The sequence below is a fragment of the Dermochelys coriacea genome, chromosome 23 (genome assembly GCF_009764565.3).
Source record: "Dermochelys coriacea isolate rDerCor1 chromosome 23, rDerCor1.pri.v4, whole genome shotgun sequence".
Taxonomy (NCBI): domain Eukaryota; kingdom Metazoa; phylum Chordata; order Testudines; family Dermochelyidae; genus Dermochelys; species Dermochelys coriacea.
Window position 1 is genome coordinate 488,457 of NC_050090.1, and position 27,727 is coordinate 516,183.

Sequence of the window (27,727 nt, forward strand, 5' to 3'; positions counted from 1 at the left end):
AACCAGTGCAGCTTCTGGGTCTAGATCAGCCCTGAGGCCAGGTCTACACTACACACTTACTTTGGTATAACTGAACGCTCAGGGGTGTGAAAAATACAACCCCCTGCACGATGCAGTTATACTGACCTTAGCGCTGTTTACACTGGGAGTTATGTTGGCAGGAGAGCTTCTCCTCCCGACACAGCTACAGCCTCTTGTGGAGGTGGAGTTAAGCCAACAGGAGAGCGATCTCTGGTCAGCTTAGCGCATCTTCACCAGAAGTGCTACAGCGGCGCAGTTGAACCAATGCAGGTTTGTAGTGTAGACCTGCCCTGAGTCAGGAGCGCTGCCATTCCAGTCAATGCAGTTGCGTGGGCATAAAAGCAATGAAAGTGAGAACAGAACCAGGCCTTTAATCTTTCCTGGGCACCCATAATACTTTCTAGCTATAGCTCGGGGCAGGCTCCTCAAAGTTTATCTTTTGCTACCTGATTTTCCTTAATAGTGGGAGCTCTCTATCTTCCTGAGCTGTCTATTGTTGGGATGACAGCTAAGCTCATGCTGATGGGAAAAACTCAAGGATTTGGCCAGCTCATGCTAAGATGTCTCTTTACTATTTGAACTTTCTGACTAGAGCTGTGTGCTCAGAAGGCTCTTTCAGTAATAAAGGTGATGCAGTAGCCGATAGCAGAATTGCTTTCCTGTCGGGAAATGGAGTCTTATTTATCAAAATACATCAATAGAGATAACCTGGAAATGGTGTAACTTGTATTTCTCAGGGTGAAAAAAATGAAACAAGCGTACGGCATGCTGTGGGAAGGGCACGGCTCGTTGATTGAATATCTTGCTTCCCTTGTATTGAAAGAAGAAATTCCACAGCAGAGCAACAGGCTCCATGTTCAAGACTAGAAACACATTTGCTGTTTCTTGTGAGAACAAGAACTCTTTTCCCTCTTGCTTTCTCTTTGTGCGATTTTATTCCTTCAGTGAATGAGTCTCATTGTTTACTGAACAATCCATACCACTTTATCAGGTCGGCGAGGAAGGATGGCCCCGGGTTAAGCCATCAGCCTAGGCATTGGAAAACTTGGGTTCAAGTCCTGATTCTGCCACAGACTTCCTGCATGACCTTGAGTAAGTCGCTTCCCCTCTCCATGCCTCAGTTCCCCATTGTAATAGCACCTCCCTACTTCACTGGGGTCTTGCGAGGACAAATGCCTCAGAGTGTGCAGTGCTCAGATAGGACAAGAAGGGGCCCTGTATAAATACAATAGGTTAAAAATCTAATTGTTCTACCTAAGAGAAGGTTAAGTGGTGACTTGATCATGGTCTATGAGAACCTGCATGGCGAAGAGATTTCTCATTGCAGCGAGCTCTTTAAGCAAGCAGAAAAGGCGTAACAGGTTCTCCCGTCGACATAGGTAGCGTGTTCTCTACGCATTGCAGCGGCACAGTTGCAGCGCTGTAACTTAGACAAGCCCCAATACACAGCTTTGTAACAGTGAGGGTAAGCACGCACTGGAGCAACTTATCTAGGGATGCAGAGTAGTTTCCATCGCTAAAGTCTTTCAGCCAAGATGGGATGTCTCTTTCCAGAAGTGTGGCCCTAGCTCAGACAGAACTTATGGGTTTGTTGCATTACTGGGTTAAATTCTCTCACCCATGTAATGCAAGAGGTCAGACTAGTTGATTATAATGGTCCCTTCTGACCTTAACACCTGTTAATCTATTACTGTGTATGTTTTGTTATTACAACGTAATGTTTAGTTTTATGTAGTGTTATTTTATTTATCAGTAATTGCGATCATGCCTATGTAGTGCTGGGCACAGTACATGCACATATAACAGATAGATGGTTCCTGCCTTGAATAGCTGAGTCCAAGCATGAGACGAGACAGCAGGTGAATACAGAAACAGATTAGAGACTAAGGTTATGAGCATCTCCACACTGTGGTCAGAGGTGTGATTACTGGCAGGCAGACCCATACTAGCTTTAATCTAGTAAGCACAGCTAAAGTAGCAGTGAAGTCATGGTGGCATGGCCCTCAGTCTGTGCAGTACAAGCCCACCTGAAACCCTCGGTACCTACTTGTGTTCCTAGGCTGTGTCTGGGTCTGTACCACTGCTAGATTAAAGATAGTTTGGTTATGCCTGCCCAAGCTGCAATCACACTTCCAACTGCAGTGTAGACATACGCTTAGAGTCCACTTAATAATTGGCATCTGGAGCCCCTTAGTGAAAGAGATTTGTGATTTCCTTTGAGATGTTTTCCTGTATTTTCAGAGCCTGGTGCTATGGCCCCAGGTCAGCTTTGTTCATGGATTGTTGTTTCCATTTGGTTTGACTACCTGTTCCCTGTTGTTGTTGGCTGTAGGCCTTTCAGATGCTTTGGCTTGACAGTGCAAAGCTCTGACCTGTCTGTAACAAGCATGTGACCCTGCCAAGTCTCTAGACTTGGAACATTTTGCAGTTTGAAACTGACACCAGTAAAAAGTTAAGGGCTTTTGAAGCAAAAAGCAAAGTGGTATGAATTGCCCTGGGTGCTACAGACAGAAGGGAAGGTGAAAACTGTCAGTGTTGGGAAATTCTTAGCACACAAAAACCAAGTAACCTCTCTGACCCCAGAGGATGCAATCAGTAAAAGGTAGAGAATTGCAGCCAGGCGCTGGTGCAACAAAAATATTTAAAGGAGAAGTCAGTGTCTCTGTGTAACATCTAAGTCTGTGTACTTGATGCAGCCATAAAAAGTAATAGGCTGTTTTCTACAGCAGCTGCACTCCTTGCCATTGGAATGAGAAATATGCCTGTGCAAATGGAAACCCTTTCACTATGAGAGGACTAGAAAATGTATTGCAGGTGACACTCTTGCCCTGGCCTCCTTCCCCTGGGGAATGGAGTGCATGGCAACCAACAGGACTCTGACAACACGGATTACTTTGATGCTTGAACTCAATTATCTTTCATGGTAGAGAGCTGAATCTAAAGGGCCAGCACTCATATAATGCAGGGATGAGCTTGTAATAGATACCCAGTGGATGGTGCACCTAGAAGAGAAGAGCCTACTTCTGCTGCCAGCTAATAGAGTTTCTCGTTACTCAAGTAGCAGAGGACCCCTTATTTTAGTGCATAAAGGTTCTGGTTCATTCTGTGCTAATGATGCATGCTGCAGATTGCTAGACTGTCTGTCAAATCCCTACTGTAAAAACCCACCTGTCTTGCAAAGCCACGACCATGCTCTGCGCCTCTCACTCTTCTGTACCTTTAGATCCTAAGCTGTTTAGGGCAGGGGCTATTGCTGAGTGTCGATATTCTATAACCCCATGAGCAATGTGTATGCCCCATTTAATAGATTTATTGATTTCCAAGGCCAGAAGGTGACCATTATGATTAAGTCTGACCTGGGTAACCCAGGCCAGAGAACTCTGCTCAGTAATTCCTGCATCCAGCCCATAGCTTGTGGTTGGGCTAGCATGTATCATTTAGACATACCCAATCTTGATTTAAAGACTCCAGTGACAGAAAATCTATCATGTCCCTAGGTAAGATGCTTCATTATCCTCCATGTTAAAAATGTGCCTCTTATTTCTAGTCTGAATTTGTGTGGCTTCAGCTTCTGGTGAACTACATGAGGCCAGTAATTACAATAAATAGCATGGCTGTGCAGGCAAGAAGAGGAGTGTCTGAAGAGAAGACGTGTTTGTGTGTGAAGCAACCATGAGAAAAGGTCAAGGCAAGAAGAGGGGAAATGGTACAAACTGAAAATTCAAGGACAAGGAGCGTGATAAAAAGGGGACTGTAATTAAAATTGTGTGTGTGTGTGTGTGATATGAAATTCATAGATTCTGAGGTCAGAAGGGACCATTCTGATAATCTAGTCTGACCTCCTGGATAACTCAGGCCATAGAAATGCTCAAAATAACACCTAGAGCAGATCTTTTAGGAAAACATCTAGTCTTGATTTTAAAAATGGTCAGCAATGGAGAAGCAATCACAAACCTTGGGGAACTTGTTCTAATGGTTAATTACCCTTACCATTAATTATCTAGCTTCAACTTTCAGCCACTGGATCATGTTAGATCTCTCTCTGAGATTGATGAGTCCATTTTTAAATATTTGTTCCCTATGTGGATACTTATAGATTATAATCAACTCATCCCTTAACCTTCTCTTTGTTATGCTAAATAGATTGAGCTACTTGAGTCTATCACTGTACAGATATTTTCTAAGCCTTTAATCATCCTCATGGCTCTTCTCTGAACTCTCTCCAATTTATCAACATCCTTCCTGAATTGTGGGCACTGAAACTGGACATAGTATTCCAGCACTGGTCACACCAGTACCAAATATAGAGGTAGTATAATCTTTTTACTCCTCCTCAAGATCCCTGTTTATGTATCCCAGTACTGAATTAGGTCTTTTAGCCACGGCAGCACGCTGGGAGTTTGTTCAGCTGATTATCCACCATAACCGTCTATAACAGTAACTCCTAACAGGCCTGACAAACTCACTACATCTAGCATCCTCTGTAATATAAGATCTTTAAATGAAAGTGAGGCTTGCCCTGATCATTAATATAGGTGTGAAAGGTATGTACAGATTATATGTAAAATGTTTTTTTATATATAATATGTTCCTAAAATCTGATTCAGGCCAGGGTTGGCAAACAAGTTTCTGCCAGACACAGGATGTATGTTCACCTGTCTAACTCAGGTCACATGTAAAATAAACATTGTAAGCCAACACAATGAAAGCCATGTTTGCATACAAAATCAACAAGAGGCTGTGACTTCTTCAACATCAAGTCAGCACAGCTGGGAATAAACCCCAGGGGAGGTGGTCATCCTGACTTTGGGGACCATGAGTTTTGGGCATAATAAGGAGAGGGCAAAAGGATATCTCTTTATCCTGCAACAGAGGAAGTAATCAAGCAGTGCAATTACATTCATGAAAATGGGATTCTAACCAGCCTGGATTGGACACATTGCAAGATGACTTTTGGTGAGATAAGACTGCTTTACACAGGACTTTAGCCTATGAAATTAAATTTAATCTCTAGACAGCGTATTATGATTTTGTTTTATATTTAACCTTTCTGTTTTCATTATTATCCTTCCTTACTATCTCTGAAATCTTAACCTTCAATAATAAACATTCTTGTATTAGCTACAAATATACTCAGTGCGGTGATATTCGTTAGGAACTGATCTTAAGGGTGTGTCTACACAGCAAAAAACAAACTTCATGGCAGCTAGTTTCATGTGAGGCTCATGTTGGGGGGCTAAAAATAGCAGTGTCGACATTTGGGACCAGGCTGGAGCCTGGGTTCCGAGACTCTGCCTCCCACAGCCCAGGTTTCAGAGACTTGGCTCTAGCCCGAACCCAAAGATCTACATTGCTTAGGCCTGCAGGGCGGGTCCTGCCAGCCTGAGTCAGGTGACCAGGCCTCTCAAATTCGCTATCACAGGTCTTTTTTTATTTTTCCTGCTGTGTAGACATACCCCATATTGCCAACCCCAGATGTTCATAAATCATGAGTTAAGCACACCAAAAATCATGAGATTACGTACAAATAATATATTTTTTATTTACCTTCTCCTTTTTGAGCCTTTAAGGTGCACTGAGGTCCTATTTTGAAGCTTTTTCCACAGCCACAAGGGCTAGAAACTTACTTTTTTGCTTTAAGAATGAAGGTTGAAATCATCACATCTCCACTTGACTCCAGGAGCTGGGGCTTTAAGGAAAACAATAATGAACACAAGACTCATGACAAAATTATGAGAGTTGGCAACACTGTGATACCCTCCATTGAATCAAACAAGCTAGTGTGTACACTGTCCCCTGAGAGATCGCAAACGAGGTAAGGCTGAGAGCAGGCAGTGCCGGGGCTCCATATCACAGGGGACACATCACAAGGGCTCGGAGACTGGGGTGCCCTACTGTTCACCTGCAAAGCATACTGAGGGCTGGCATTGACTGTGGGGCTAACAGACTGGGGGTGTCAGGGAGCTGGGCCCAACGACACACAAGCAAATCTTCCTCTGGCAGGAGGGGGAGCAAGGTGGCTCACAGGCCTGGACAGCTGGAGAAAGTGTCACAGGTACCTCGCATGTTAGTTGCTCAGCACTGACACATTTTGGGTCTGATTTTCCAGAAGTGCTGAAGCTGTAGGTGCTCGGCACCTCAGAAACATCAGGGCATCCTGGGAAAGTTTGGGAATCCAGGTGAGGGTGCCAGTGAGTAAAGAATGCACGTCATGAGCCTGGCAGATGAAAGGCCCTGTAAGATTGACTCCCTCCTCCTAATAAACATGAGGGTGTCTCCAGCATTTCCTCTGTAGCTATTGAGCACTGCACTGCACTTGTAGATTAATTTTGTGTCTGGTTCACTTTCTCTTTCCTGACTTTCTGGGAGCTCTTCCGAGCCTGCTATCAGATTACTCATCCCTTCTGTCCCTCCAGACTGTTACTCTGCAGTGAGGCTATGAACATATATTGCATTTATTGGGCGTGTCCATTGTTCTTGAGCAAGTCTCCTGTCCAGAAGGAGCAGGTCTTTGTCTGCGAGTGCAATATCTGGATGGAGCTTTGAGTGCATTAGGGAGGAAGGCAAATAACATTCCAGGATATATTTCCCCCTCCCCGCTTGTCTTGCCAAGACATTTGCAGACACACAGCAGGCACGTTTTCAGAGCCCCATTCTCCTCTCTGCTATGCTAATTTGTCAGTAGAGAGACACCCATTTGAGGCGGCTGTAATGTAGTGCAGACTGGGTCCAATATTTCCAACTAGTGAATCCACCTCATATTCCTCTTGTCCCTAAAACCATCCCTTTGCCAAGCCCCTCCAGAACCGCTAGCAACTATGTGCCCTGCTCCTCTGATTGTAGTAGATAAGTGCCATGTCTTGACTATAGTAGATAAGCGCCATGGGTCAGGGAACTTCAGAAAGGTTTCAGAAGTGACTAGTGATTTTTGGTGCTTAAATTTTTAGGCCCCCAACTTGAGCCCCCATGATGATTTATAGATTCATAAATACTAAGGTCAGAAGGGACCATTCTGATCATCTAGTCCGACCTCCTGCACAGCGCAGGCCACAGAATCTCACCCACCCATTCCTATGAAAAACCTCACCTATGTCTGAGCTATTGAAGTCCTTAAATCATGGTTTAAAGACTTCAAGGAGCAGAGAAGCCTCCCTCAAGTCAACCATGCCCCATGCTACAGAGGAAGGTGAAAAACCTCCAGGGCCTCTCCAATCTGCCCTGGAGGAAAATTCCTTCCCGACCCCAAATATGGCAATCAGCTAAACCCTGAGCGTATGGGCAAGATTCACCAGCCAGATACTACAGAAAATTCTTTCCTGGGTAACTCAGATCCCATCCATCTAATATCCCATCTCAGGGGATTAGTCCTATTTACTCTGAATATTTAAAGATCAATTACTTACCAAAATCCTATTATCCCATCATACCATCTCCTTCATAAACTTATCAAGTAGAATCTTAAAACCAGATAGATCTTTTGCCCCCACTGCTTCCCTTGGAAGGTTATTCCAAAACTTCACTCCTCTGATGGTTAAAAACCTTCGTCTGATTTCAAGTCTAAACTTCCTGGTGGCCATTTGTTCTTGTGTCCACATTGGTGCTGAGCTTAAATAATTCCTCTCCCTCTCCTGTATTTATCCCTCTGATATATTTATAGGGAGCAATCATATCTCCCCTCAACCTGAATCTGTTTTCAGAAAGGCCTGAAACTTCAGCCTCTGGAAATTGGGTGGAAATTCAGCTACTTTGACAAGGTCCTGGCTGAGATGATTTAGTTAGGGTCGGTGCTGTTTTGAGCAGGGGGTTGGACTAGGTGACCTCCTGAGGTCTCTTCCAACCCTGATCTTCTATTATTCTATGTGGTTAAAAACCACAGTGCCTTGTATCCACTAGGATTTTACATAGAGATGTCTTCATTGCAAAAAAAAAAAAAAAATTATATAAAAAAAGCTATGATGGTAACTAGGGGTTTCAGAGTAGCAGCCGTGTTAGTCTGTATTCGCAAAAAGAAAAGGAGTACTTGTGGCACCTTAGAGACTAACAAATTTATTAGAGCATAAGCTTTCGTGAGTTACAGCTCACTTCACCGGATGCATCCGATGAAATGAGCTGTAACTCACGAAAGCTTATGCTCTAATAAATTTGTTAGTCCCTAAGGTGCCACAAGTACTCCTTTTCTTTTTGGTAACTAGGAGAATATCTCCACTGCAATCAGAGGTGTGACTGCAGCACTTCTAGACGGACCTGAGCTAGCTTTGGTCTAGCTAGCTTGAACAGTGATCGCAATGAAGCCATAGCAACATGGCTTAGCTGTGCGAGATGTATCGGGTGAGGCTGTATAGTCTGGGCAGCTGCACATGCAGCCAGGGTTAAATCAAAGCTAGCTCTGATGTGGCTGCAGCACATGCACACATATCTCGGATTGCAGGATAGACTTACCTGACAGCAGCTTCATATGCGTTTGGTGAAGTGTGAGGTGTGTCATTTTTGTCTGCTCGGAAGTGGCCTTCTGAACTGTCACCAGAGGTGGTGAGACAGAACCCAGCTTCCTTCCCACCTCTCAAAATCCTTCTGGTAGCATGATTCCATGTGAGGCTTATCAGACATTTCAATCCTCTGGAGCCACTGTGGCTGCAGTTGGCATGACGGTGCTCTGTGAAAAGCATAAACCGGGGCAGTGGCGGTCATAAAAATTTCACTGAGCATTATTTATCATTACAGACCTTGGGGAAGAGAGTTGATAAACTCTGTGCAACTGTAAAAGTGGGACATGGGTACAAAAGTTATATTCTCCTAATGGCCGGGGCCATTATTATATCAAGAAAGTGTTTTAATATATTGGTAGAACTCCTACTCCCTTTCATTACCTCACAACTACAGTTTACAACAATTTCAGCTATAAACCACAAAAAGATTCCTCTATAAAACACTGAGTACACTGGAGTGGGGAATCTTTTTATGTAACTCCATGTCTGATGGGCCTGATTCTCCATGGCACCCTGCATGGATATTTACACTTGTGCAAACACGACCATTCTGAATTGGCTGCATTTGCACTGGTGTCAGCTACGCCACAAAGGGCAGGGCCATGGAAAATTCAGCCCAATGTAACTGGATGCTGCAGGAATTTGGGGGGATACACATGGATTTTTAGCTCAATTTGCCAGTTGTAACCTCACTCAGACTGATAAAAATCAAACCATCATATGCCCAGCAGCTGCCGCTACCAGTGCAACAGAAAGTCTTGTTTAAGCATCATCCATGTTTCAGGTCCACAGAAGAGGATCAGAACTACGCAGATAGTTCTATATTTTTGTATATAATTTCATCTTCCTTTTGCTCCAGACCCTATGCAGGTCCTTCATGGAGGAAGCTGCTAAACTGATTCTTCTTAGCATGTCTGTCTGGCCAGCACACTGCGACATTTTGCTTTGTGTGCTACTCATGGCAGACGGGAAGCAAACGTATAAGAACAACAAGATGAATGTCTGTGTGGCTGTACAGAAAGCCCTAGTTGCCACATGCTTAATGTTGATTCCAGCAGAGAGCATCTGATACCAGCTGTCAAATCTAACATTGTCTAACAGAACGTTAGTGGCGTACCACATCTCTTGTCTGTCCTGATAAGGCCCCTCTTCCAGCAAGGCAACCCCAGTGTTTAGCTAAAAAACATATCTGTGCCATGAACAATCATCCTGAAGTCCCTAATTAAGTGTCCTTGGAGTGAGCCCCCCACGGTGCATATAGATAATCTGTAAATAAAATGACAGGGATAGAAGTTTTAGGTTTTGGTAGCAGCTTTTTATCTTTTTTTCTTTTTTTATTATGCCAAAGGCTTTCTGTGATTGGCTTGCGTTCCCAGAGAGGCACAATTTTGTCTTTAATTGCCTCAAATGTGAGGAGTCTGTAGGTTACGCTTCCAAGCGACCTCCTGTGATACTGCACAGAAAAATATTTCCTCTCTGATCAGCATGCAGCTGCTGCACCTTCATCATCCAATCACCTGTAATGCATGGGCCAACTCTTGAATTGGTGTAAATTGCCCTAGCCCAACTGACTTCAATGGAATGGCATCGATTTACGCCATATGAGAATCCAGCCCTGAAATTATTGCTTGTAAGCTGGGGGAAATGTTCCTTCTCCCTGCTGTTGAGAGGGTTTATTGATTCCTGTTTCAGAAGTTGATGTGAGATCTTTGCCTGAGACGTGTGCTGGGATAAGGCATAATAGTATTAGTAAGGGGTGAAAGTAAGCTGGTATGCCCCGGTACAGCGTAATGGGACAGCCCGGCTTCCCCAGGGGGTAATTTAAAGGGCGTGGGGCTCCCAGCAGTGGCTCTGGGGGCTATTTAAAGGGTCAGAGCTCCAGCTGCCTCTGCCGCCCCGTCCTTTAAATAGCTGCTGGAGCCCTGCCTCTTCCCAGGGCTCTGGCGGCTAATTAAAGGACTGCGGCAGTAGAAGCAGGGGAGCCCCGGGCCCTTTAAATAGCCCCTGGAGCCCCGGGCTGCTGCTGCTACCCTGGTGGGGGAGGAGGAGAAGGGGGGGCACTTACCTTACAGGGTGGGCTGGGGCTGGCTCTGACCACCTCAGCCCCTCTCCTTCCGGGCGCCAGAGCTGTCCCCAGCATACCGGTAAGTTGCTTGACTTACTTTCAGCCCTGATTAGAGATGGATTTATTTATAGCTAGTTCTGGGGGTGGGTGGGTGGGTGTGTATGTACGTACACAGCGCGACTGAGGGAAATCTGCTGAATTTAGAAAAAGGTCACACTGGAAACTAGTTGCATATTTTTCATCAGAGAAATCCCCTGGCTAGCACATTGGGTCGGGACTCAAAGACCTGAGATCTATTCCTAAGTTTTGCCACCTTGGCATGTCCTTGATACTGACCCACCTTTGTGAAGTGTGTTGAGATGGACAGATGGAAAGTACTGAACAGGAGAGAAGGAAGGGTGTTGGGGGGGTGTATTTTACATTATAGGTGGAGCTGGTAGCAACTCCGCAAACAGAGCCTGCTCTCAGGAGATTTGGGGCCATCCTCACTTCTTGAGCAGCTACAGGCCAGGTCTTTGTCTGGTATCAGAGAGGCACCTCCATCCAAGTTAATGGTGCTGTGCCAGTTTCCACCATCTGTGGACCAGTGCTACAGTGAATCAGGCCCAGCGTATCCTCTCGCCAGGCTCTGCATTGGTGACCACTGGTCAGACACGCTCTGCTTGTTTGTGCAAAGAAAAGAGTTGAATTCTCAGGCTGCCTAGCTTCACACCAGAAGGAAAACCCAGCTGGCCCTCAAACATCTAGCAAAGCACATCCCATTTAGCAAGATTTTTAGTAAATAATAAATGTACCCTCCCTGTTACCCCCTGTAACCATTTCCAAAGCTAGACAGGAAGAGACTCTTCCCTTCCTTAGACCAAGACTGCTGCTGCAGCCTGTCATCAGCACAGGCTGCACCAGGGACGGCATGAGAAGGATGTTTCTCTGGACAGTTATAAGTTATCTGATTTACCATAGCTTTGAAATGAAAAATCCAATTAATGGCTGCAGTGAAGGAAAATTTTATGACATTTCAAGGCTCCGATCTCTAGAGTGAAAAGCCCTTTATCATCTGACAAAATATCTTATCAGCTGCATATAAACTAAATGGGCCATTACATGTGTCATAAAGCATTTAAAAGACCATTTAAAAAAAAGAGGGAGGGAGAGGGGAAATCTTTTTTTATATGATCAGTAAAAGGAAAGAATCGAGTGCATGAGAGAGTTGGAGAGTCAATAGTTCCCCGAGTGCTGGAACCTGGCATCAACAGCTCCAATCACATCATGCATCGACTCCTCCAGCCTCTGATAAAGTTGTCTGCAAGATGCAAAGATTTTTTGCTTATCCGAGAAACAGCACATGTGCAGTTCCACCTTAAAGCCCAGCTGCCATTTCTCGCCCCTTTATACAGTTCATTATTTTTCCTAGCAAAAATAAATTTTCCCTCTCTGGAGCCTTCTCGATGGGTTCCATGAGATTGTTTCCTAAAAGATGAGACTAAACCAGCTCTCTGGCTCTTCTCCTATCACAGCAAACTGCACAGTTTCCTTCCCCCTCACCCCCCCCGTAATATTTAATGTACTTGCAGTTGATAGTAAGAGCGTCTCAGGGAAATACCTGCATGTCACACATTTGCTCTGTGACCGCTATTCCTACCTACATGCCTCTAGCTTTCATCCAGATCACACCACACGATCCATTGTCTACAGCCAAGCTCTACGATATAACCGCATTTGCTCCAACCCCTCAGACAGAGACAAACACCTACAAGATCTCTATCATGCATTCTTACAACTACAATACCCACCTGCTGAAGTGAAGAAACAGATTGACAGAGCCAGAAGAGTACCCAGAAGTCACCTACTACAGGACAGGCCCAACAAAGAAAATAACAGAACGCCACTAGCCATCACCTTCAGCCCCCAACTAAAACCTCTCCAAGGCATCATCAAGGATCTACAACTTATCCTGAAGGACGACCCATCACTCTCCCAGATCTTGGGAGACAGGCCAGTCCTTGCTTACAGACAGCCCCCCAACCTGAAGCAAATACTCACCAGCAACCACACACCACACAACAGAACCACTAAACCAGGAACCTATCCTTGCAACAAAGCCCGTTGCCAACTCTGTCCACCTATCTATTCAGGGGACACCATCATAGGGCCTAATCACATCAACCACACTATCAGGCTCGTTCACCTGCGCATCTACCAATGTGATGTATGCCATCATGTGCCAGCAATGCCCCTCTGCCATGTACATTGGTCAAACTGGACAGACTCTACGTAAAAGAATAAATGGACACAAATCAGACGTCTAGAATTTTATAACATTCAAAAACTAGTCGGAGAACACTTCAATCTCTCCGGTGACTCGATTACAGACCTGAGGGTGGCTATCCTTCAACAAAAAAAACTTCAAAAACAGACTCCAACGAGAGACTGCTGAATTGGAATTAATTTGCAAACTGGATACAATTAACTTAGGCTTGAATAGAGACTGGGAATGGATGAGTCATTACACAACGTAAAACTATTTCCCCATGGTATTTCTCCCCCCCACCCCCCACTGTTCCTCAGATATTCTTGTTAACTGGTGGAAATAGTCTACCTTGCTTGTCACCATGAAAGGTTTTCCTCCTCCCCCCCCTGCTGCTGGTGATGGCTTATCTTAAGTGATCACTCTCCTTACAGTGTGTATGATAAACCCATTGTTTCATGTTCTCTGTGTGTGTGTGTGTGTGTATCAATCTCCCCTCTGTATTTTCCACCAAATGCATCCGATGAAGTGAGCTGTAGCTCACGAAAGCTTATGCTCAAATAAATGTGCTAGTCTCTAATGTGCCACAAGTCCTCCTTTTCTTTTTGCGTATACAGACTAACACGGCTGCTACTCTGAAACCACATATTTGCTCGTGCACATACACGCTCATGGGCCGAATGCTCCAGTGCCCTGCACCTTGTACATTTGCACCAGTGCAAGCTTAGTAAGTGAAAGCTGTGAAAGCTTAGTAAGTCAGAAGTGTGCCAACTTACCTCCACTTGGTGCTGGTATGAATGGTCACACAAGGCACAGAGCAATGGCAAAGCTGGCTCTGTGTGTGTGTGTGTGTGTGTGTGTGTGTGTGTGTGTGTGTGTGTGTGTGTGTGTGTGTGTGTGTAAAATGTATATGAAGAACAAATTCATCCTGGAGCTTTTGGGGTTTTGAAATGTTTGCAGAAAGACTTTAAATCGGCAGAATTGGGCACTTAATAACTAGGGGTAACATTTCCAATGGCCCTTGAGTGTCATAGGCTCACAGGTTAATGAGAGGTTTCAGAGTAGCAGCCGTGTTAGTCTGTATTCGCAAAAAGAAAAGGAATACTTGTGGCACCTTAGAGACTAACAAATTTATTTGAACATAAGCTTTCGTGAGCTTCAGCTCACTTCAGCAGAGCTGTGAAAATAATTGATTGTTCCATTTGCTGGCTGGCTGTTAAAAATTGGGCAAAAAACAATTTTGAGTTGAACCGAAAATTAATTTTTTCCAAAATTCTCACCAAATTGAAAAGTCAAAAAACCCACAATTTTTATTTTGAGTGGTTTTTTAATGTGTTTGAATTTTTTTAAAATACACTGGAAGGAACTTTTGAAACAAAAAGACATTTTGAACCAAAAAATGTAAACAAAACATTTCCAGTTTCTCTGAATATTTTTCCCTAATACTGAGATCAGCATGAATCAGCAAAACATTTCAGTGTCACCAAATCTGAATTTTTTTCACCAAAAAAAAAAAGTTTGGCTAAAAATTTCTCCTTGGCTAAAAATTGAAAATGTTCCCCAGTATCTCTTCCCCCTCCCCCTTCCCCCCACAAGATGGATCCGGCTTATGATGACCTCCCCAATGAGGCACTGATTAATGGGAGTCACCGAGCTAGGGAACCTTCCCGTGCCACCGAACCAGTGCATCTTTCTCACGTTTACATAGCTACTAACCAAAGATGGAGCTGGGGACTGGAGCAGCTGATTCTGCGTTCAGTAGCTGATCAGGATTCATTACTCCTTCAGCACAGTTGATAATGCCAAGACGTAACTCTCCCGCACTGCGTCTGGTGAGTCAGAACAAAGGCAGCGGACAGGGATAAGGAGACAAGCGGAGAGGGAGTCCCAGAGCAGTGGTCACATGCATGGCTCTTGTCTCACCCCACCGTGTGGCTGGTCCCCAGGCAGCTGCCTCGTGTGCTGTCTGGGCTGAGACAGTGAAGAGAGAAGCACCATGCTGTGACCCACAATGCTAAAGCATTGCATGTAGCTCAAGTGTAGGCTATACACATACAATGAGGCTGATGTGCCCACACACCCTGGTGCACTGGTACAGATGCATATGTGCACACAAGCTGGCATGTACACATTCATGCACTAGTGCACACACCATTTTCACACTAGCACATTAGCTAGCATGCACAGGTGTGCGCACACATTGGTTAGCATGCACATACTCATACACACAGAGGCTGGCATATATGTAGAGAGCTTGGCTATTGCATGTGCACACCCCCTGCCCAACACAGCCAAGTTTCATTTGATTGCATGTTGAAACCATAAATCAGTGAGCCAGGCCCTCATTTGCTTTTGGAAAACTTTTGAACCTCAGTGGAACATGGAAAGACTGGTCTAAGCTTTGAGTTTGTAACACAGCATGAAAACAGGTAAGTTTCTTGTGTATTGAGGTTCAGTAATGGGAGTTTTACTCCCCAGACCGTAGTCCAAGTCTTCAGCTTCTGTAAATTTGCCTAAATCCATTAACTTTCGTGGCGCTTGGCTGATTTACACAGGCTGAGGATGTGGAACACTGGGGCCATCGGTGGAATTACACCCACAGTCTTTACGCAAGGGCTAAATTTGGTTCCAAGTATTTGTTTCCAAGCTCCTTCTAGTAACTGGCTTCAAAAGGTTGCTGTCCCCACAGAGATCAGGAAGGGCTGAAAATGTGACTGGAAGTTTCTCTGGATGCTGTGAGGAGAGAAATCTGAGTTACAATTCTCAGAAACCGTACGTGTGTTTGAGCACACGTTTGAGCACACTCATGAGCACAGATTCCATACCACACAGTGCAGGATTCTTTGACACTGGCAGCTGCACAGGGACAACCATGGGTGAGAGGCTGCTACAGTGTTTGTATAAATACCTACGAACCACCTCTGCAGGTCTTCTCCTTGAACCTGCCAAACAGAGGAAAGAGTGGCTCGTGATACTGAAAATTAGATGGACCGGTTTAGGGGAGCAATTGTACAGAATCCCATTCTGTAGCAATGAACTTAGATTTCTGTACAACTCCTGCTGGGCTTTCAAATCAGACCTTTCATAACCTTTAGAAATAAGAATTTTTTTTTTTAAAGAAAAGTTTCTGGGAGGACCAAGAAATACTGAATCTTACTTTGCTCCCAAGACTAGCTTAATACAGATCTTCTTGTTCCTTAATAGATACACAGTTTACAAAACTGCCCCTGAATATCTGTGCAAATGTATTCACTGAATGCAGAGAATTGTAGGTTAGAAAGTGCATCTAGCAGTATTAATGGAGGAAAGATTCATCACACAGTGTACATAACATATAGTACACAGAGTGAGATTAATCTGTGGAAAGAGTGCCTTGTCCTTGGACTGGCCCTTGGCACAAAAATAAAATGTCACCCACCCATACTGTGCATTCACGCATGCAACAAACACGCCAATCCAGAGCCTGATCTTCTGTGGACACCTGAGCAAAGTGAGTGCTGAATGATGCCATTCTGGTTTGCACTAATGTCAATGATTGCATGAAATGCAGGGCAGGGGAGAGCTAAGCCCATTTGCTTTTATCAACACAGACATTCAGGCCAGAATGCACCATGTGCTGCTCACAGGCCGTAGGTCACTGAGTGTTTCCTGCAAGGAACTGCATAGTTTCTCTCTCTACTGACTTTTAATAAAAAGTTTGTTTCTGAACTTCATTCTGTCCCTTCATAATGAATTTCTTGCCCTCACCAAGCAGTCACCCACCTGCCACTAAGGTGAAGAATTACTGCCAAAGGGTCTCATTTTCAGACATGCCCAAGTGACTTCAGCGCTTACGTCCCTTTTTCAAAAGTGATCAGCCACTTAAGGAGCCTAAAGCTCTGATTTTTCAAAGGTGGTGAGCAGCCAACACTCCGGTGAAAGTCAACAGGAGTGACGGGTGCTCTGTAATCAAACCCTAAGTCTCGTTCACTTTTGGAAAAGAGGCTTTTAGGGGCTGCTGAAAATGTTAACACTTTGGCATTTTTGAAAATCATACCTTCTGCCTGAGTTTTTCTAAGGTGCTGGCACTGACTCAAATGGGATTTGTGGGTTCCCAACCCTTCTGACCATATCTAGGGAGATTTTCAAAGGGACAAAGGGGAGTTCAGCACCCAGTTCCTAGTGACTTTCCCCTCACTCTCCTCTGTGCCTTTGAAATGCTTTATCCCAGTGTGATGCAGTGGAAAGGACTAATGTGACCCTTGGCTGTATAAAGTGGTGGTAGTGAATAGGAGCAGGCTGGCGATTTTTACCTCTGTAGACGGCACTGGTGAGACCAACTGGGGTCCACATTTTAAAAAGGATATTGAAAAATTGGGGAGGATACAGAAAAGAACCACAAAACTTACTCGAGGGCTGAAGAAAATGCCTTTCAGTGAGAAGCTTAAAAAGCTCAATCTATTTAGCTTATCAAAGAGAAGATTAAGAGGTGATGGTGTAGAACTACCTTCGTGGGGGTGGGGGGAAATACCAGGGACTAAAGGTCTTTTAACCTAGCAGGGAAAGGCAGAACAAGAACCAATGCCAGGAAGCTGAAATCAGACACGTTCAACGAAGACCGTTTTTGAAAAGTGACTATGATGAACCATTGGAACGAAACTCCCAATTAAAGTGGCGGATTCTCCATCTCTTGGTGACATGAAGGCTGGAGGCCTTTCTGGGAAGTGCTTTAGCCAAACACAAGCTATTGAGCTCGATACAGGGGTAACTGGGTGAAAATCTCTGGCCTGTGAGATCCAGGAGGTCCGACTAGCTGGTCTGATAGTCCCTCCTGGCCCTAAACACTATGTCTTCAGGTTTTCTCCTGCTTCCCATCACCAGAGTAGTGGAGCTCTCACATATAAAATTAATAAAAAGAAAAGGAGTACTTGTGGCACCTTAGAGACTAACAAATTTATTAGAGCATAAGCTTTTGTGAGCTACAGCTCACTTCATCGGATGCATTTGGTGGAAAAAAATATAAAACCTGTCAATATAAAATTAATAGTAATTGATTACACTAGCATTACAGGTTTCAGAGTAGCAGCTGTGTTAGTCTGTATACGCAAAAAGAAAAGGAGTACTTGTGGCACCTTAGAGACTAACAAATTTATTAGAGCATAAGCTTTCGTGAGCTACAGCTCACTTCATCGGATGCATTTGGTGGAAAAAAATATAAAACCTGTCAATATAAAATTAATAGTAATTGATTACACTAGCATTACAGGTTTCAGAGTAGCAGCTGTGTTAGTCTGTATACGCAAAAAGAAAAGGAGTACTTGTGGCACCTTAGAGACTAACAAATTTATTAGAGCATAAGCTTTCGTGAGCTACAGCTCACTTCATCGGATGCATTTGGTGGAAAAAAATATAAAACCTGTCAATATAAAATTAATAGTAATTGATTACACTAGCATTACAGGTTTCAGAGTAGCAGCTGTGTTAGTCTGTATTCGCAAAATGAAAAGGAGTACTTGTGGCACCTTAGAGACTAACAAATTTATTTGAGCATTAGCTTTTGTGAGCTACAGCTTATGCTCAAATAAATTTGTTAGTCTCTAAGGTGCCACAAGTACTCCTTTTCTTTCTACTAGCATTACAATGCCTAAGTCCTTCGGTGACTCTGACCCCTAGTGTTAGGCATGAATGGCTACTCTGGGAGAGTTTGCTTGCAGATTGATGGAGAAGTTTGCTTCATCACTGCCCCATTCAAATGATTCCCATTGTTGTTGATGCATGTGGTTTTGCAGAATGTTCCATCACCATTTCGGAGCCTGACCTGCTAGGCAGCATGTACTGGGACATGGAAGTTACTGTGTGTGTAATGTGGCTAAATTCTTTACGTATGGCTGCTCTTTCTGTGCAGTAAATATGGTTCATGACTCGCAGCTGATTGAAAGTCCTTGGCTTTTGCCACCTTTTGTGCTGCTGCAAAGCTTTTGTGGTTACCTTTAACACCTAACATTTACTCTTCTGTGAACCTCATTTATCTGCCTCGATTGCGTTCCATAGTCAATGCGCAGGGCAAGTGGCAACAGGCAAGAAGTCTCAAAGGCAAAGCATGCTCGTGAAGGGTCAGTGCTGACCCAGGGCTGCTCAGTGACATTTCCTAATCCCCTGTTCAAACAAGGAAGAGCCCACCCAAAAAGTAAATGTAGCAAAATAGTTAAAGGAGTCACATGGATGCGTTTCACTTTCTGTGCGTTCCCTTGAAAACCAGGGGGCTGATTCTCCCTACCTGTACCCCCTACCCTGGGCCAAAGTGTGTGTAAAATGCCGCCCTTTTGATTAGGGAGTGTTTTATACACCACTGTGCCTGCTCCAGCCTGCTCCCTGCTTAGAGCAATGTGTAAGAGCAATGCATTCCCTGCCACAGTGAGCCCAGTTAGCACAGGGCCATGGGCCCCATGGTAGGGTTCCTAGATGTGCTCACCCTGGGGATGGCTCGTTTGTGATGTCACCCATTCTGAGGGCCACTTCTTTGTTTAAATCCAAAATTTCAATAGCAAGTTCCCAGATTGCACTTAACCCCCGAAAAGAAAAGGAGGACTTGTGGCACTTTAGAGACTAACAAATTTATTAGAACATAAGCTTTCGTGAGCTACAGCTCACTTCATCGAAAGCTTATGCTCTAATAAATTTGTTAGTCTCTAAGGTGCCACAACTACTCCTTTTCTTTTTGCGAATACAGACTAACACGGCTGCTTCACTTAACCCCTGGTCACTTTGACCACAGACTAGCAAACCACTGTCCATCCGCTCCTCTGAGAAACAAACCGGTAGCTTCCCACAAGGGCCGTGCTAGTACACTGCTGCCCCTGCAAGATGCCTCTGCCATGGATTTTTTAGCACTTCCCCTCCCCCCCTTTTAGAAACACAGCCTGTTGACTTCTCACTAGAGACTGCTGATTATTCATTTGTCTTTAGGTTTTAATTTAGGCCGAGATTAATCAGCCCCAGGTTTAGACAGAGTAGGTACTTGTTGCTGCAGCTGCAGAAAACCTGTGTGCGCGGAAAGGGCACAACTTATAATTTCCTGGGGCTGCATTGCTTGTGGCACTCAGACCACATGGGGATGGGTGCCAGCATCAGAACCTTGATGGAATAGATAGGGCTGGATCAACAGAGGGATACGTTTGTAGATGACAGAGCTACGTGGGGAGATGAGTAAAGATGGATGGATGAAGAGGTATATATGGAGATGATGGATTGAGGGGTACATATGGATGTGGTGGAGATAACAGAGAGACACCAAAAGAGATGATAGACAGACGGTGACTGGCAGGGTGGAGTGATTTTTGTTTAACACACTGCTAGACCTTCTTTCAGAGTAGCAGCCGTGTTAGTCTGTATTCGCAAAAAGAAAAGGAGTACTTGTGGCACCTTAGAGACTAACAAATAATTTTTTTAGTCTCTAAGGTGCCACAAGTACTCCTTTTCTTTTTGCTAGACCTTCTGATGTCAATGATATTGGAGCTTATTCTGTAAGGTGCTTTGAACTTTATCAATAAGAGACAAGAGCATGATATCACAATATACAATCTAATATCACGGCTTGCAGAAGGACTGACCACTCCAAAATAACTGTTCAATTCGAGAGCTGGAGGGCAAAATCATAGATGCGGGCAGTGGCTGCTCGGCCCCATACAGCTCTCTGGATTACTAGATGACCATGGAGTATGGATCTCTTAAGAACAAAAAGACAGGTATAGCTGTCGGAGACAAAAGAGGCGGATTGCTTTTCTCCTGCAATGCAGTAGTTAATGTGCATCAATTCTGGAGCATGCACAGAAATATTAACTAAACATTGATTTAAGTCAGAGTGCCTGGTGGCTTGAGATTGCTGCTTGCGCTCTCACTGCTATGCAGGTTTCAGAGTAGCAGCCGTGTTAGTCCGATGAAGTGAGCTGTAGCTCACGAAAGCTTATGCTCTAATAAATTTGTTAGTCTCTAAGGTGCCAAAAGTACTCCTTTTCTTACTGCTATGCAGTTTATCACCCAGTAATTTACCTCGGCGAGCTTTCTACAGCCAGCCCACTCAGTGCTCTTTCCAAGTGTTTCACTTGATGCACAGGTTTCTCCTTTGCAAACCTTCAGCTTGGCATTTAGGTTTACATTTCCAAGGAAGGCTGGATTGACAGCTGTGTAGGGAGCCAGGTTGGCCCTGTAGTTAGAACATGTGACAGGGGATCTGGGTTCACTTCTTGCCTGAGCCACAGACACATTGGTCCCGTCTCTGTGTCTCAGTTCCTCATTTGTAAAATGAAGCTTCCTTTGGCTGCTTAGACTGTACACTCTTTGAGGCAGAAACTGTGGCTTTCAAGTGCACAGCACAGTTGGGGGTCTGATCTCATTTGAGGCCTCCCATATAAATCCACCCAATGCAGAAGTCCATCAAAGATTTATGTACCATTTTAGGTCCTCTTTGGTGCTAAGAGCAGTGGAGACCCTGGCCCATAATGACTTGTATGTTAGACTTCCCTGCTTTCTCCATTCAGAAATTCCGCAAACGTTGCTGCTGCCAGGCTAATGCTGGTCGGTGGCGCTAGGAGCTTCAAGGAAGCTGGTAGCATCATCTCTTCAAGCAAGACCAGAAAAGAGACTTAGTCATGGTGAAAACTTCTGCACTCACAAATTAGATTTCTCAGACTAGGGTGTCCCTTTTTTCAGATATTCAGGGGCCCTGTTAGCCATCCAGCAAGGGATTTGCATTTTTTTTATGTTTAGAGAGACTTCAGACCTTTTTCCACTCTCCCACCCACTGGCCCTCTTTTTAGCAAACACTTTGGACAATTTCTTTTTCAGTGTTAAAATGCGACTTGTCTTTTCTGCTGTCTTGTTTTTGTTTTTTTCTGGCAATTACTTAATGTTTCATGCATCAATTGCCCAAGGTTATTTCAATAAGCAATGCAGCATTTGCTATTCTAATGTAACCGCATTAACCTGGCTAGCAACATTAAATGGCAGTGAACGATAAAAGGTATCCAGGATTGTTTAGTGCAAAGGGAAGCTGGAATTTAAAGGTATATTCTTGAAAGTGGTAGCAGAGAGCCCATAATACAGTGTACTGTTAATTACAGTACCACTTAGATGTCCCAACTGAACTCAGGGCCCTTTTATGCCAGGTGTTGCACAGACATGGCCCCTGACCCAAAGAACTCTCAGTCTAACCAGCCAAGGGGGTGAGAACAGAATGGTTGGCTCCATTTTACGGACAGGGAACTGAACTGACTTACCCACAGAGTCCGTGGCAGAGGCAGGAATAGACCCCAGGTCTCTTGGGTCCCAGTGCAGCCAGCCTTCGATAGGGCTGAATGCTCACATCTGGTCAACATCCAGCAGCTCCCGCACATCATATAGGCCAGGGGTTCTCAACTTTTTCCTTTGTGAGCCCTCCCTCTCCCCGCCCATGCTATAAAAACTCCATGGCCGACCTATAACACAACAACAGTTTTTTTGCGTATAAAAGCCTGGACCGGCATTAGGGGTTACCAAGCAAGGCAATTGCACGGGGATCCTGCAAACCTACATTGCGTAGGCTTCAGCTTCAACCCCAGGTGGTGGGGCTCAGGGCCCCAGGCTTCAGCCCCATGTGGTGGGGCTTCAGCTTTCTGCCCTGGGCCCCAGCGACTCTGGCGCTGCTTGGCGGACTCCCTGAAACCTGTTCACGGCCCTGCAGGGGGCCACGGACATCTGGTTGAGAACCACTGGTATAGGCACCTACAGGGGTGCTGAGTGTGTCAGACAAGCTATTCCTCGATGTACCAGTTCATGAATGATGCGCTCACAGCACCCCCGTGTGCAGGGCATAAGCAGAGCAGCCAGAGTGGGCACTGAGTTTGGGGTCTCCCCAGCTAGAGACACCTAGTTTTCAGAGGGACTGAGCACCCATTGCTCCCATTGACTTAAACTACAGTGGTGGGTGAGCAACACGTATGAAAAATCAGGCCCTTGATGTCTCTGGTCAAGCAGTTAACCCCTGGCAGACTGGCTTGCGGTGGGGGGGACACACAGGAGCTGTTGGTTTTATTCTGAGCTCTGCACAAGTCACTTTCCAAGCTGTAACATGAGGGTAAGGGTACTAATCTCCTGTGTAATGGGCGTTAGTGGCTGCTGCTGATGTGCAAGAGGTAGCATGCTTTTGAAAGTGCTGACCCAAGTCCACACTGGGTGCTGTTGTGAAAGCAGGGATTAAAATCGGGGTGGGGTGCGGCCTGAATCTCCAGGCCCATTACCTAGTGCAGCTATTTATACCAGTGCAGAGTGTATGGGAAATGCTACCCTGGCTCAGCTGTGGCAGGGTTTTGCAGTGGTGTAAATGGAAGAATCAAGCCTCAGGCATTCATTTTAAATGCTCCCTGTTGAAAAACCCAAGTGTCAAAGATAACATGATTTAAAGGTTTCTGTTTGCACATTTGCAGTTTCAGCCCAGCTAAATAAAATCCTTCCCAGTACTTCCCCATAGCTACTACTAATGTACAGCCATAGTGCAGGAAGCTCTGCTCTGTCATGGGGGATTCGCACAAGGTTCCCTCATGATTGCAACACATGTAGATGTATCCGAGTCGGCTTTCACTAGCATGCTGCCAATCAGTGATGCTGTGGCAGCATGGGCTGTACACGTCTGCCCCAGGCGCAGGGAGCCCCTGCTGATGTCCATGCTACCACAGCATCACTGCTGTTGGTACTTGTGGTAGCTAGATTACAGCTAGCTAGGGAAGGGCTACGCGTGCTACAAGCACACCTCCAATTGCAGGGCAGCCATCCCCTTCGGCCCCCGGCATGGCTATAAACATCAGCGGAGATGGTGAGGCACTGCTTACGCCCAGAGAGTAAAGACACAGCAGAGCCTTAGAGTATCTACCCTGCAGGGCGCTGTATGTGCCCAAGCCCTGCTTCCCCTATTCACACTGCTATCGTTACAAGTTTAGTGTCCTGCCGCCAGAGCCTTTGGCTGCGGTGTGTAGCTGCACGGACTGCCACCAATGTCGCCAGTGAATCCCAGGAGAAACGACACCATGGCGAAGCAGTGCTGTTGTATTGTTGGCTTCCTGAGATTCGTTTGAGTCTAGAACTGCTGAATGGTGGGGAGGCTTCGCCCACGTTAGGGAATTTGCTCCAGTTGATGTAGCTGTCCAGGTGCAAACGCCAAGAATAGACACCATATTGCGGGGGCGGGGAGCTGAAACCCTGGCTCTGCTGATGTCAGTTATAGAACTCCTGTTGAGTTAGGTAGGGCCAGGATTTCAGCCTAGCTTTGGGCTGGTGACAGAGCCAAGAAGAGAAGAATGTTGTTTGAGGTGATACCCACGCCTCCTGCCCACCCATGAGAGCGAGTGATGCTGTGCGTCTGTGGGTTCCTGGGATAGTCAGAGTGTGAGCAGGACATAACTTATGTTATCACCCAGCGCATGCGCACCCAGTTAAAAATAGTCCCTACTGCCTGAACACATGCCAGTCCTCCACCCACGCTGCTCCAAAGCAGGATCCTAAGGGAGCAGCAATCAGCGTGGGAACACAGGGAAGGCTAAAAGAATTGCCTTTAGTGGTGCAATTTGCCTTAAAAGAAAACTTCCCATTTTTTTTTTACTTTTACTTACAGAAAGATCCAGATGCCTCTTCCCAAAGTTCTCCTAGTACAGATGGGGAATGGCCAGGGCACAAGAATCCCAGCGTCTAACTGTATTGTTCCACTGATGGAGGGGAGGGTTACTGTTATGGAAAGAATTTCAAGGCTTTTCATACAACATGGGCTGATAAGTCCCAGGGGGTTTGTGACAGTTTCCAAGGCCCTTAAGCAGCCTCTTGAGCTGCCGAGAACAATGCCGTTCATCTGGCAGGACCCGGGAAATTGGTTTCTTTTTACTCTCTAATTTCAAAACCTCTATTATAGTCAGCGTTAAACACCAGATAAACAATAACATCACAAAAGGTAATGATGGCTCCTGGGCCAGCCATGCAATCACCCAACGGTGAGAGGTATAATATCTCTCTCTCTCACTAGGATTATATGGTTCTATTGCCCTTAATTTTCCTGCCCTTGCAGGCCCTTGAGCACTGGTGCACCCTGCTTCCCTCCTATTCTCTGCTGTGGCACAAGACTGTCTAGTCTCCTAAGGGCTGTAATACTTGGGTGTAATTTTGGTTGCGCGTGCAGCTGTTGAGTGGTGTTGGTGGGCTGTGGTATGCAGGAGGTCAGAACAGAGGAGCTGGTGGCCTCTGGCCTGAAACTCCATGACTGTATGACTTGACTGGCATGGTATTGGTAGAAAGCAGGCAAGCAGCTGTACGTGGCAGCATAAAAACGAGAAGACCTGACAAAAACCTTCTCATACATCCCTCCAGCACCCATGCAGGAGTGTTCTCGGCAATCTAGTCTCTGATGACATCATGGTCCCACAGAGGGGGTCTGACCGTCGGGATTCCTGGGTTCTGATCCCAGCTTTTAGCAGGGAGTGGGGTCTCATGGTTAGAACAGCAGGGTTGGGAGTCAGGACTTCTGTGTTCTGGTCCCAGCTCCGGGAGGGAAAATGGGGGTCTAGTGACCAGAGTATGGGGCTGGGCATCAGGACTCCTGGGTTCTCTGGTGCAGCCTCTGTCTTGGACCCTGACTAAGGCACTTCCCTTCTCTGTTCGCCAGTTTTCCCTGGATATAAAATGGTGATAGTGCTATTATCATCCCTTCGTGAAGTGTTTTGAGGTCTTTGACTTCAAGCGCCTTTGGGTCAGGCCCTGTACGAGTGAGCAGGACTTTGTACCTGCCTTGTGTACAATGTCTCAGGTGATGGGGCTTCCAGCACTTCCTGTTGCATAGGCTAAGGGATCTCACACTTTGGAAATGTTTCTTGAGCCTGAGTCCAAATAACCCTCTGCTTCTAGCCACCTCTAGCCCTGTGCACAGTTTTTGTTGCCAGACCCCACCGGCCAGCTGCTTTCATGCAGAGATCTCAGCGTCAGTGAGGTAGCTACTTCTCAATCAAGCTTCCTTTTCTTGAACAGACACACAATCCCACAAACTAGTTTGCATCACAGGGCTGAGCCCCACTCTCTATAAATGGATTCCAGACTTTACCAGTTGCTGAGTCACTCTGCCTTCAAAGGTAAATAAATTCCTGGCAGGGCGACGAATGTAGCTTCAAGCTGTGAAGGGGACTCCATCGCACAGGAAGGACGACAGCTGTGTGAAGGAGGAATCAGTAGGCTGGAAGTGTTCATGGACTTATTGTGCAGCTAGCAATGGAGCTGGCCACCCACAAGCACAAGTCACTCAGTGTGTCACTGGGAGCTCCCGGTGCTTTTCATGGCACTCGTGTGCCCAATGTCTGCAGTCAAAACTCTTTTGCCATTTAGGACACTTGACAAGTAAGGGTCCCTTCAGTGCCTGGCTGATTCAGAGGGTCCCCTTTTTGGCTTGAGCCTAAAAACAGAGGCCAAAACCCTCAAAATTCTGTCCCGATTTACACCCTTAGCAGCTAGAATTTGGTCTTGGAAATTCTTATAAGAGTCCAGCTCTGTTCTTTTTCAGGTGTTTTTGGTTACGAGACAGCACCTGGCCCCAGGAGTTCTGGGTTCTGTTCCTTGCTCTGCCATAGACTCTGTGTGTGAAACCTTTGGCATGTTACAGCAAAAAAAAATTTGTGCCAGAGTGACTTAGGAGCCTAAATTGCATTTTTAAAAATGACTTAGGCTGAGCTCCTTAAATGTATGTAGGCATCTACCTGTCTCTTTAGGCACCTAAATCAACCATTTAGGCACCACTAACGTTTTCAAACCCTCCATTCAGCTTCCAGCCAGCCCCGTGGGCCCCTACACCCGCTAGGTCCCTATGTTTCCTTGGGTTGGTGTTTGTAAAGCTGCCCAAGCACTGACGGTGCCCCCCGCTAACAAGCAGCTCAAGCTGAAGCAGTGGAGGTCCAGAAGCAGGATTCTCAAACTAGGCCAGGAAATGCCCATCTGATGCTGGCTCAGAGCATGCCTAACACTGGTTACCTGCCAGCCCCTGCCTCCAGAGGGCCGTGGCCAGCCCCAGGTGGGAGGGAGACAGCACAGCACCCACAGAGAAGACATGGAAATGTAGAGTGAGCACGAGCAGCAGTCTGGCTGGGGGGGATGAGGGGGAGCAGTTTGGATGCTAGGCCATGGACTAACTAAGTGGTTGACCAGAAAGGTTCATGGCTGACTCCCAAGTGGAGGGAGGCACCTGTCTGTTGGAAACAATTTCTCGTTTAAGTTTATTACGATTTACTGTGACTCAGCTTCCACACAAGGATTCCTTTACTCGTCCAAAGGCCACTTGATGTTAATTACAGCCAAAATACCAATACAGGCATTTGTATAAACTTCTGTTTTGTCTGTCAGGTATCAGAGGGGTAGCCATGTTAGTCTGTATCCACAAAACAACGAGGAGTCCGGTGGCACCTTAAAGACTAACAGATTTATTTGGGCATAAGCTTTCGTGGGTAAACGTGGTTTTGAAGTGTATTTTTACCCATGAAAGCTTATGCCCAAATAAATCTGTTAGTCTTTAAGATGCCACCGGATTCCTCATTGTTTTTGTTGTATCTGTGATACAGTTATAAGCATTGGCCAAAATACTCACAACAGAAGCAGGCCCAGGAGATTTTTTCCCATCCTGGTGTCTCTCTAAAGCGGCAAAGAAAAAGTTCTGACAAAAAACCTTCTCAAAGCCTTGTTTTTTATACACTAACACAAACAAGTGATGATCTTGGCCTTTACGCAAAGACCAAAATGGCACTCTTTCTAGTTAAACCCTGCATCAGTTGCCCCATTAACCATGTTCTCAATATTTCTGTTACGTCCGCTCAAACCTTCAGTACGATCACACTGGTACTGCCATGGTCACTACAAACAACTCTTCTTTTGGGTGAGCTG

The 27,727-nt window shown here is 45.5% G+C and overlaps 2 long non-coding RNA genes across 2 annotated transcripts in view; one reads left to right on the top strand and one right to left on the bottom strand.

Moving 5' to 3' along the window:
- The window catches only part of LOC119847308, a 147,365-nt gene that overhangs the window by 91,645 nt on the left and 27,993 nt on the right, over positions 1–27,727 (top strand). The gene's annotated exons all lie outside the window — the stretch shown is intronic.
- Positions 20,854–27,727, bottom strand: part of LOC122457290 — a 30,722-nt gene continuing 23,848 nt past the window's right edge. The window contains exon 3 of the long non-coding RNA XR_006276770.1: positions 20,854–21,413. This is a non-coding gene — a long non-coding RNA (uncharacterized LOC122457290). The remainder of the gene's footprint in view (positions 21,414–27,727) is intronic.